The sequence below is a fragment of the Moschus berezovskii genome, chromosome 20 (assembly GCF_049115385.1).
Source record: "Moschus berezovskii isolate FMDL1 chromosome 20, NW_MosBer_1.0, whole genome shotgun sequence".
In the NCBI taxonomy this organism is placed as follows: domain Eukaryota; kingdom Metazoa; phylum Chordata; class Mammalia; order Artiodactyla; family Moschidae; genus Moschus; species Moschus berezovskii.
The window spans coordinates 37,700,919-37,711,224 of record NC_142479.1 but is presented as its reverse complement, the minus strand read 5'-3'; the positions used below and the strand labels follow the sequence as shown (position 1 = coordinate 37,711,224).

The window sequence follows — 10,306 nt, the reverse complement described above, 5'->3', positions numbered from 1 at the left end:
CAAAAATCAAAATGCAATGCAAAAAACGTACAGTGGGTTATTGTTGTTGGTAATAATAGCAACAATGGACATGAACTTGAGCCAGCTCTGGGAAATGGGGAAGGATAGGGAAGCTTGGCGTGCTGCAGTCCATGGGGTCGCAAATAGTCCGACAAGACTGAGTAACCGAACAACAGCAACAATATAGCAACACACACATTCACACTTCAAAGAGACTTGTATGGGGGCTTTCCTGCAAGCATCACCCCTCACTTCCTGTTCCCTCCTCCAGGTCCTCCCCGGCCCCAGCACTCCCCACCTTCGTCCCAGGGAGGGTGGCTGACTGTCTTAATTCCTGCACTTGGCCTGACTAGCCCGGCTAACCTAAGTGCCTCCCTTTCCCCTCTGGGAGCCACTTGACTGAGTACAGAAAGCGGGGCTCCGACCGGTCCCCAGGCTAATTCTCTCCCCCTAACCCTCTGACCCGGAGAAGGCAATGGCAAGCCACTCCAGTACTCTTGCCTAGAAAATCCCATGGATGGAGGAGCCTGGTAGGCTGCAGTCCGTGGGGTCGCTAAGGGTCGGACACGCCTGAGCGGCTTCCCTTTCACACATTGGAGAAGGAAATGGCAACCCACTCCAGTGTTCTTGCCTGGAGAATCCCAGGGACGGGGGAGCCTGGTGGGCTTCCGTCTATGGGGTCACACAGAGTCGGACACGACTGAAGTGACTTAGCAGCAGCAGCAGCAGCTACCCTCTGCCCGCCTGCCCTCCACCTGTTGAAAACGGCTCCTCCCAGCCTTGCCAAGCAGTGCTGCCCCTAGCGGGAGTCAGAGGCATGCGACTCCCTTTCAGGAAGACCCGCTTAGAGCCAAGCCAGCGCCACCTGTTCCCGCAGCCTCTGCTGGTCCCGTCTTTGGAGCATCTCAGCAGCCAGCCCCAGGTGAGACAAGGGCCAAGGATGTGCCTGGCAGGGAAGGGGCAGCATGGTGACTTGGGGACTTCTGAGGAGCAGGAGTGGGGCGTGGAGGGAGAATCCTGAAGGCTGGATCCAGTCCTTGTTTTAAAAAGAGGATGGGTGTGTAGCAGTGTGGTTGTATACCTGTGTGTCTATATCAGCGCCTATCCACCTCAGGGCGTCTGTGGGCCAGTGGCCAGTATGACTCTCTACACAGCAGTGTGTGTGTCAGTGGACTCCGGTGTGTCAATCAATACACCTCGGTGTGGGTCTGTCACTGTAGGTCTGTGTGGGGCAGTGCAGTGTTTGGTGGTAGAGCCCTGAGTGTGTGGGCATGGGAGATGGTGTCGGTGTATTTGTTTGTGGGGTAGCGATCTGTGGGTGACTGTCTCAGAGTGTGTGTGTGTGTGTGTGTGTGTGTGTGTGTGTGTGCATGCATTAGGATGTGAGAGTTAGTGTCTAGCTCTGCATGGGACAGTGATCCAACGTGTGTCTGTCTGCCTCTGTGGGTTGGCACCAGAGTGCTACAAACTGGGTGGCTGTCAGTGTCCCAGGACAGAGCCCTGTGTGTGTGTGTGTGTGTGTGTGTGTGTGTCAGAGTGTCTGTGAAGCAGTGGTTCAGTGTGTTTGCATCACTATGTGTCCCCGTGTGCTTGGGCGAGTGTGGGAGCCTGTTCCTCTCTGTGGCACTGCCTAGTGTGTTTGTGTAGACGTGTGTTGGTGTGAGCACTAATGCATTAGCTTGGTGTGTATTACAGCAAGGGAGGCTCTTTGTGTGTGCATGGGAGTGTGTGTGTGGGAGTGGGTGCCGGCGACTCTGCTTCCCAGCAGCGAGTGTGGCTGCGCCGGGTGGGCTGGTCCCGGGGACCTGGGCGACCCCTCCCACGGGCGGCGGGAGAACGGTCGCCTCTAGGACCCGGCGGCGGCCGGCCGCTGTCCCCGGGCCGCGCGAGTGAGCATGTGCAGAGCCGGGCGCCCGCTCGCCCGCTCGCCCCGCTGCCCGCTCGGCGCCCGCTCGCTCTGCCGCCGCGGCTCAACCCGGACGTCCGCAGCACGGGGAGCCAGGCGGCGGCGCCCTGTGCCCGGGGCGCACTGGGCCGCTCCTCGCCGCGGGCCACCCGGGGGCGTGCGGGCGCCGGGGGCGCCTAGGCTCCGGGCACTGCGGGGCTGCGGGCTCAGCGCCCCGGGGAGGCGGGGAGCGGGCGCCCCAGCCGGCCGCGATCGCGTGGGTGAGTGCGGTCTCCGGGTGCTCCAGCCGGGACCCCTGCGCGGGCTGCGAGCAGGGTTCCCCCAGCCGCGGGCCAACAAGTTTGTGTAGACGCGGCCGGGAGCGCGGCGGGGCTGCACCTGCTCCGGCTCGGGGCGCGCTGGCGCTGGGTGCCTCTCGCGGGGCCCGGGCGCCTTCGCCCGGGAGTGTGTGCGCTTGGGTGGAGGGAGGTTTCGGACGAGCGGGATGGGGCGGGGGTGCTCAAGGCAGTTTCCCAAGCCGCGTACCCGCCTTGGAACCCTCAGGGACTGTCCGTTTTCCGGGATGGAGCCTTGGATCCGGGCCCGGGGAAGGGGTGAGGACAGGATTTGGGGTGCGCACTGCCTTTTCTAAGAGGAGACGTTTACCTAGCGGCAGCTCCCTCTCGTTCTGCTAGCACGCCAGGTTTCCGGTCAGCGGAGGGTTTTCTCCGTCTCTTGGTGAACTTGAACGGAGGCATGGGCAAAGGCGAAACGTATGTATTTTGTCCGGAAAATTACCCTAAGTAGAGCTTTTGCATCTTCCTAAGTGTAGAAGGAGATTCATGACTGGAGGCTGCTAATTGCGGTTTTTCGTTTCTCCTAAGAAGCCTCCGGGGGGTCCTCTGCTCCGGATAACCTCCCGGGTGTCTGTTTTCCCGGAGCATCTGTGCCTACGAATGATGCCTGCTCGGTGCCGGCTCGCCCAGTGGGGAGGCAAGGGCTGGGAGGGAGACCTCTGACCCTTCTCTGAGCACTGGGAAGGCTGGACGTGAGGGTTCCAGCCGCACAGCCCTGCCCTGGGATCCCGGTGCTGCCCACACTCGCCTGGTCCCCAGCAGCACCCAAGATGGACAGACTCGGAACTCCACTGCACTTTTCTAATAATATTAGACGCTGTCGTCTCTCTTGTCGCTGGAAGGGCGGACTTCAGTTTATGGAGCGCTTGGCTTATCCCATGTCGGAACGCCATGGTTGGGATCAGGAGATGGGGAAAGGGAGTGACTTTTTCTTTTTCTCCTTTGAATCGCCTAGGTTTTCAGGCACAGGAAGTGAGGGCTGGCGGAGAGGGGGAATACAGGCAGCAGAGGGCTGGCTTGCTGCGCTCTGCCTGCAGCACCCTCGACCTGGGGTTGCAAGTGCTGGAGAGAGGGCAAGGTGGGGGGGAGGTTCTCTCCGGTATTCCCCTCACCGCCCCCACCCTCCCCATACACTTAGCTCTGGCCTCACAAGTCCCTTGGAGATGATGCCCCCGTGGGCCCTTTGGCTGCCCCCAGAGCCCAGCGGTTCCATGGGGGAGAGCAGCTGTGTTCATCTCCTGTTCACACTCGCTAAAGGAAGCTTGGCCGACAGCTGCGCTGGTGGGGTTAGCCTGGCAGCCCTCATCTTCCTCGCGGAGAAGCCCCCTGGCCCTCCCCTGCCGCCACATCCTCCGGTCTTCAGCAGGACTATTTCCACAGCTCCTCTGGAAGTGTGCTTTATTTTGGGGTGAGGGGTTCCCTTATTTCACTTGGAGCCCTGTGGGGTGCTGTCCTGTGCCCTACAGCGTGTCTGGCTGGAAGTGAAGAGGCGCCTGGATTGAGCAGATGGCCGGCCCCCTGCCCCTTCCCTCCTGTCTGCCTAGTTAGGCAGAAGTGGATATTGTGGGCCACCAGTTGGCTACTAAAGCCTGAGCCCTTGGAGTTGAGTTGAGCCTTGGGAGTGAGTTGCAGAGCTGCTTTCCTGTAGAGTCTGCCTCAACAGGCAGCCCAGAGCCTTCAGGCTGGGACTGAACTGTGTTTGAGCTGTGCTTCTTGGGAAGGTGTGTTCCTCTATAGACACACCTGGCTTGTGCTCCCATCCGGCTCAGACCCCAGTCAGCCTTGGCGAGGCCAGTCCCCTGGATTCTCCATCTGGAGCTTCACTGAGGCCAGGGCAAAGGACTCTGGGGCAGTTCCATGTTTATTTTCTTAATTTTTCAATCAGTTTTTATTGTAGTATGGTTGCTTTACAGTGTCATTAGTTCTGCTGTACAGCAAAGTGAATCAGCTATACATGTGTCTCCCCTCTTTTTTGGATTTCCTTCCCATTTCGGTCACCACAGAGCACTGTGTAGAGTTCCCTGAGCTCTGTAGTAGGTTCGCCTTAGTTATCTGTTGTATGCGTGGTGTCAGTCATGTCTATATGTCCATCCCAATCTCCCAATTCATCTCACCTCACTTCCCCACTTGGTGTCCGTAAGTTTCTTCTTTGTGTCTATAGAGGATCTTATTTGCAAAGCAGAAATACAGCTCAGTGTTTAGACCTTTATCCATAGGATGTGAGTGATGATCAGACCCACCAGCAGGGGCAGAACTGGGCTGGAGGCAGGCCCCGCTCCTCTGGGGAGTGAGAGCTGGAACGTGGCCTTGGACTATCTTCTCCCTGGACGTCTTTTCACTCTGCTGCTTTAAATCTCTCCTCCTCTCGGCTTTGATAATTAGCATGTGGAAATATCAGGTGGTGGAGTGGTAAAGAACCTGCCTGCCAATGCAGGAGACACTAGAGACACTGGATTCAGTTCTTGGGTCAGGAAGATCCCTTGGAGTTGGAAATGGCAAACCACTCCAGTATTCTTGCCTGGAAAATTTCATGGGCAGAAAAACCTGGCGGGCTGCAGTCTTTGGGGTCACAAAGAGTTGGACATGACTGAGCACAACATGCATGTTGACATGTCACCTGGAAAGTTGCTGGAAGGGTGGCTCTTTTGCAGAACATAGTTAGGGAAGAAGAATCGGAGAAGGCAATGGCAAGCCACTCCAGTGCTCTTGCCTAGAAAACCCCATGGATGGAGGAGGCTGGTAGGCTGCAGTCTGTGGGGTCGCTGGGGGTCGGACACGACTGAGCGACTTCACTTTCACTTTTCACTTTCATGCATTGGAGAAGGAAATGGCAACCCACTCCAGTGTTCTTGCCTGGAGAATCCCAGGGATGGGGGAGCCTGGTGGGCTGCCATCTATGGGGTCGCACAGAGTCGGACACGACTGAAGTGGCTTAGCAGCAGCAGCAGTTAGGGAAGAACTTTATTTCCTAGGGTGGATGTGAGAGTGGTTGGAAGAATGGGCTGGGTTAACCATATGCAGCTTCAAATACTGGGAGCCTCTTGGTAGCTATTAAAGCTTTCCTCCTCCACTTCGATTCTCTGTCTCTTACTGCTGAAAACTCATGAGGGGCCCAGGAGGGTTCTGAGGACAGGAGGGTCCAAGGTGTTCCCCCCCAGCATAAGTCCCCCATCCCAGTGACTTCAGGCACAGAGCCAGAGGACGGCGAGGCTAACTTTGGCTGGATGCTCCACCCACTTGCCCAGATTTATCCAAATCACTCAGTGAGGTCTAGACAACCCTCAAGAGTTTGCTATTCAGTGGAAGAAACATCCAAGCACATGAACAAAATAGGGTTCTACCAAAGAGGTGGCCCAGAGATAGCCTTAAAGAGGCTATACTTGGCTCTTGCAAGAGTGGGTTGGGCTCCAGACCAACCAACTAAAAAGGGGAGATGCCACCCCGCCATGGAGGGGTTCTGTCTTTCTTTGCAGCCCTGGCCCCTAGCTGAGTGTCTGGAGGAATGGATGGAGTTGAATGGATGAAGGCCACATGATATGGTAGATGATATCACACACCTAGAATCTGAAAACTTGAGTTCAGTCTAGCAATAACTGTTTGCCTTTGGTTGAGTTAATTTGGCCTCTCTCTCTGTCTCAAATTCTGCCTGTCCACGATGGAGATGGTAATGATTTTGACTTCACAAGTTTATGGGAAGATCACTCATCCATTTGATGATCTGTTGATTCTTTCAGCACACTTGAGAGTGTGTGAAAGCAGTCTTGCAGTCTCTAATGTGGTACATACAGATTTAGTCTTTTTTTATCTGAACTCTTCCCCTCTCCAGGGGGTCTTCCCAATCCAGAGCACTTGAGTTTACTGGAAGAATCTCCCCTCCCCCTACCTCCTTTGCTTTGACTGGAGTTTTGACCTTAGTATTATGTTTTATACCCTTTAAACACCACTTCTTAATTTGGAACTTTCCCCTTAAGTTCTGAAGTTCAGAAGATCAAAAGATTTGCCTCTTCAAAAGCAGGGACCCCACCGCATTCCCTTTTCCCAAACCTTGTCCCATCCTAGGGCCCAACAGATCTCTGTTTAGTGGGTCCTTTGTTCTCTTTCTGAGCCTCCAAGACCCAGAACCTTGGGACCTGGGGGTGAGGGCAGTGTGGCCTTGAGCACTATGGGCACAGATTTCTGGGGTCTGCCTGTACCCCACAGGCACTGCCTGTGTCTATGAGGGGCCCATAGGCTGGGAGGAGAAGTGGACAGTGTACCTGGGACTCAAGGCAGGACACGTCACCTGAGCATCCAGCCTCCCCATTGAGCTTGAGAGCAGCTCTGCTCTGGGGATCAGGAAGGCTTCATGGAGGAGGTAGCATTGGAGCTGAGCTTGGTGGCCGCAAAGCATTTCTGAGCCATAAGACGGGGCACCCATTAGCATTCCTGGCCGACAGAAGAGTATGTGTAAGGGGCCTTGAAGCATCACATGCTGGCCAGTGGGATGTCAAGTTTTGGAAGGAATATTGAAAGGAATTTGCTGGGAGACCGACCCAGGAAGGGCCAAAGAATACCAGGCTGAGGGGCTTGAACTGAGTCCTGGAGAGCTGTTGCAGCCTGGAGCTTTGCTCGTTCTTGGTGTTAGAAAGATCTCTTTGTGAGGCTGCTGGGAGAGGGCAGCCTCTGGGAGAGGGGGACAGTGTCCAGATGACAGGCATTGAGTCTGGGCAGGGCAGTGGCAGGGGTTGAGGGAGGGAAGAAACGGGGAGGGGTGCTAATTCATAGCGCCAAGTCCAGCTGGAGGCTCTCAGTGGGGCTTTGCTGAAGTTTAGAGGCTGAGACACCCTCCTACCAATCATGGAGGCTGGGGCTCTGAGCTGCTGGACCACGAACGCCCATCTCCTTGTCTGCGGGAGCAACATGTGGGTCCCTGTTTCTTGTGTTTGGGGCTTACCCAGCTAAGGGCTCATGGCTCTGGACCCCCAGACGGTCACAGCCCACACGGCAGTGGCCGCGGCGTTCCTAAGGCTACTGGTCTCCTCTCCTGCCCCGTCTGTCCTTCTGGTGGGGGCAGGGGGGGTAGAGTCATGTGACTGAACCCCAGTGTCTGCTGATCGGGCCTGGGCCCTCTCTGAGCTCTTTCTCCAGCCCTCAGGCCCCAATGGCTGCCTTCTTTCCTCTCCTGGCTGTCACCACTGCTCCCTTGTTCAGTCCCGCAGCAATCTCAGCCTGGTGCCATCTGCCCAATGCCCCCCTCGCCGGCCCCGCTTCAAACTGAGCCATGGCTGCCACCTGGGGTCCAGATGACAACAAAGTAACAGCTCAAGTTGTCTGTGTCCCCACCTGTGCTAGGCTTCTGCTCCCTCCCAGAGATACCCCCAGAAGCCTCCCTGTCCCAACGTTCTCTTCTCATTCCTTGGAAGAAGCTGAGGGTCTCCCTCCCCTGGGCCCTGGTCTCCTCTGGGGTGGCTATTGGGCCTCTGGCAGACCTCCAGGCAGGGCATCTGGTGTCCACCTTGTTCAGCCTGAGGCTCTGTGCCTCCTTGGTGCCCTTTCCCTCCTGAGAAGCCTGGAGTCTCAGGCAGGGGTGGGGGTCCCCTGCCCCCCATCATTTTTCTGAAGCACTTTGCATGGTTCCCAGATGGGAGGTGTCACATGGGAAGCGTGCCTTGGGGAAAAATGGCCTGGACCTGCATAGGAGGGGCGGGGTCAGGAGGCTGGGACTGTCACCACATGGCAGCGTAGGGGAGGTCTGGCTGGGGGGTGATCTGTGGGTGGCACCATGCCTGGGAGCTTCATCCTGGCATGTTTTCAAAGAGATCTGATGGAGGCATACCAACCTCCTTTCAGGATTTCATCTTGCCTCCTTTGAAGCTGGGGTGGGGAGAGAGGTGGGCAGCTGAGTGGACACAGGGTGGGCTCTGGGAGCAGGGAGCTGGGGTCTGAATCCTGGCCCTGGTTTGTCTGGCCTTGACCAGCTGAGCTTTAGAGACCCAGGCTCCTAAATGGGGGTGATCAGGTTATCCCCCTCGACAGGAGATATGGAGTAAATGAGATGGTGCAGGTGAAACACACAACCCAGTGTAGCCTAATTACTAAACGCTGCAAGAGAAGAGGGATGGAAGTGTTAATTGCTCAGTTGTGTCTGATTCTTTGCGATCCCATGGACTGTGCCGCCAGCCTCCTCTGTTCATGGGATTCTCCAGGCAAGAATACTGGAGTGGATTGCCATTTCCTTCTCCAGGGGATCTTCCCAACCCAGAGATCAAACCCAGGTCTCCTGCATTGCAGGCAGATTCTTCAGCATTGGAAAAGCAAGCATGGGCTTCTCTGGCAATCCAGTGGTTAAGACTCCACACTTCCAGTACAAGGAGCACAGGTTTAATCTCTTAGTGACTAGCTAAGACCCCACATGCCTCTTGGAGGGGCAAATAAATAAATATACAAAAAGAAAGAAATAGCAGGCAGTTGCTAACACCTATCTTAGCATGGAGGCAGCTGCAGGTAAGAATGGGATACTGGTCCCACCCCAGGGAGTTAGAGGCTAACTGGAGGTGAGGGTGGCTGATGTCCCCACAGCTCACTGCTGCAGACCTCTCCTCCAAGGAGTTTCCAAGTTTGCTTCCTTTGCCACTGGCTGTAGGTAAGAGGTTTCCTCTCTCATTCGGTCCCATGAAAATGCTGATTAACCCCCATTTCACAGATGGGAAGCCTGAGGTACCACCCATTCAGTGACTTGCTCAAGGTGGATTTGCTCTCATGGAGGGCCTCCTGGCTTCGGGGTGCAGTGGGCACAGCTGACAGGCAGTGGCTAGATATACCCACCTCCCCAGGTCTGGCTACTTCTGTTCTTCATCTGTCTTGTGACTTGGCTCTGAGTCTGTGCAGATGCTGCACTTGACTCAGCACCCCTCCCCCCACCCTCCAGGCTTTTTCCCATACAGTCACTCAACAGACATTTACAGGCACTGTTCTGCAGGCTGCGTGCTAGGATCTGGGGATGTGACCATAAATCAGGTGTTGTCTGTGCCCTGGGGGAGAGGTGAGTGTGGCAGAGAGTGGGGGATGATTGCAGAGCAGAAGCCTGGGCCAGGGGACAGGTTGCTAATGCTGTGGGTTTACATGGCCCCACTCCCCACCCCCATCCAGGCCGCAGCAGGTATTCTGGGCTAGGAATCAGCTTTGCAGTGTGAAAAGTTCAGAGTGGCAGCCTGTCTTATCAGAAGCAGGGGTCATGGAGCTCTGGCCTGAAAGCAGCTGTCCCCTGCCCCCTTGCTCAGTGTCCACCTCCCCAGACTAGGGGAGGGCCCCAGTGGGAAGGGGTGGCTGCAGAGAGAACTTGGTGGGGGGGTGCCTTGGCAAACCCAGGTATGATCACTCAATTCCGGAATGATCAGCGCTGACCACACTTCACCCCACTACACCCTTTATAGAATGTTCCAGCTCTGCTATACAAACGTATATGGAATTCAGGCTGCATCTTGCCTTCAAAATTCTGAACTGTTGCTCCATTGCCCACCTTTTGACTCCATCTCATCAGAACCTTTCTTCCCACAGCAGGGGGCCACACTCCCCTTTTATTTTAGTTTTAAGGATTTTTCACTGATAGAATCTCAATCTTGTAACCAGAAGCCTTTTGCAAGCAGATTTGGAAGCCCCTTTTCCTAAGATGACAGCACAGGAAAGATCACACATAAAGCTCAGCACCTGTGTTAACTTCCACGTATCTCTAAGGCCTGAACTGGTGAAGCTGTGTCCTTCGTGCTCATGTATCGCTTTGTCTCCCACCTTTCTAGGGAGGCCCCCACAGCTCTGGATAAGCGGAATTTGAGATTTCATTGCCCTAAGATCCCCCACTGTGGTGTTGGAGAAGATTCTTGAGAATCCCTTGGACAGCAAGGAGATTAAACCAGTCAGTCCTAAGGAAATCAACCCTGAATATTCATTGGAAGGACTGATGCTGGAGCTGAAGCTCCAATACTTTGGCCACCTGATGAGAAGAGCCAACATTGGAAAAGATCCTGATGCTGGGAAAGATTGAGAGCGGGAGAAGAAGGGGGAGACAGGATGAGATGGTTGGATGGCA

The 10,306-nt window shown here is 55.6% G+C and overlaps 1 protein-coding gene across 2 annotated transcripts in view; it reads left to right on the top strand.

The window, feature by feature from the left end:
- The first annotated feature begins 1,914 nt into the window (after positions 1–1,914).
- The window catches only part of WSCD1 (WSC domain sialate O sulfotransferase 1), a 44,778-nt gene continuing 36,386 nt past the window's right edge, over positions 1,915–10,306 (top strand). Inside the window, exon 1 of one of the 2 annotated variants that reach the window (XM_088828815.1) lies at positions 1,915–2,166. The gene's annotated coding sequence lies outside the window, so the exon portion shown is untranslated. Of the gene's footprint in view, positions 2,167–2,513; positions 2,659–10,306 lie in introns of those variants that run through there. The other variant, XM_088828816.1, reaches the window with a different exon arrangement.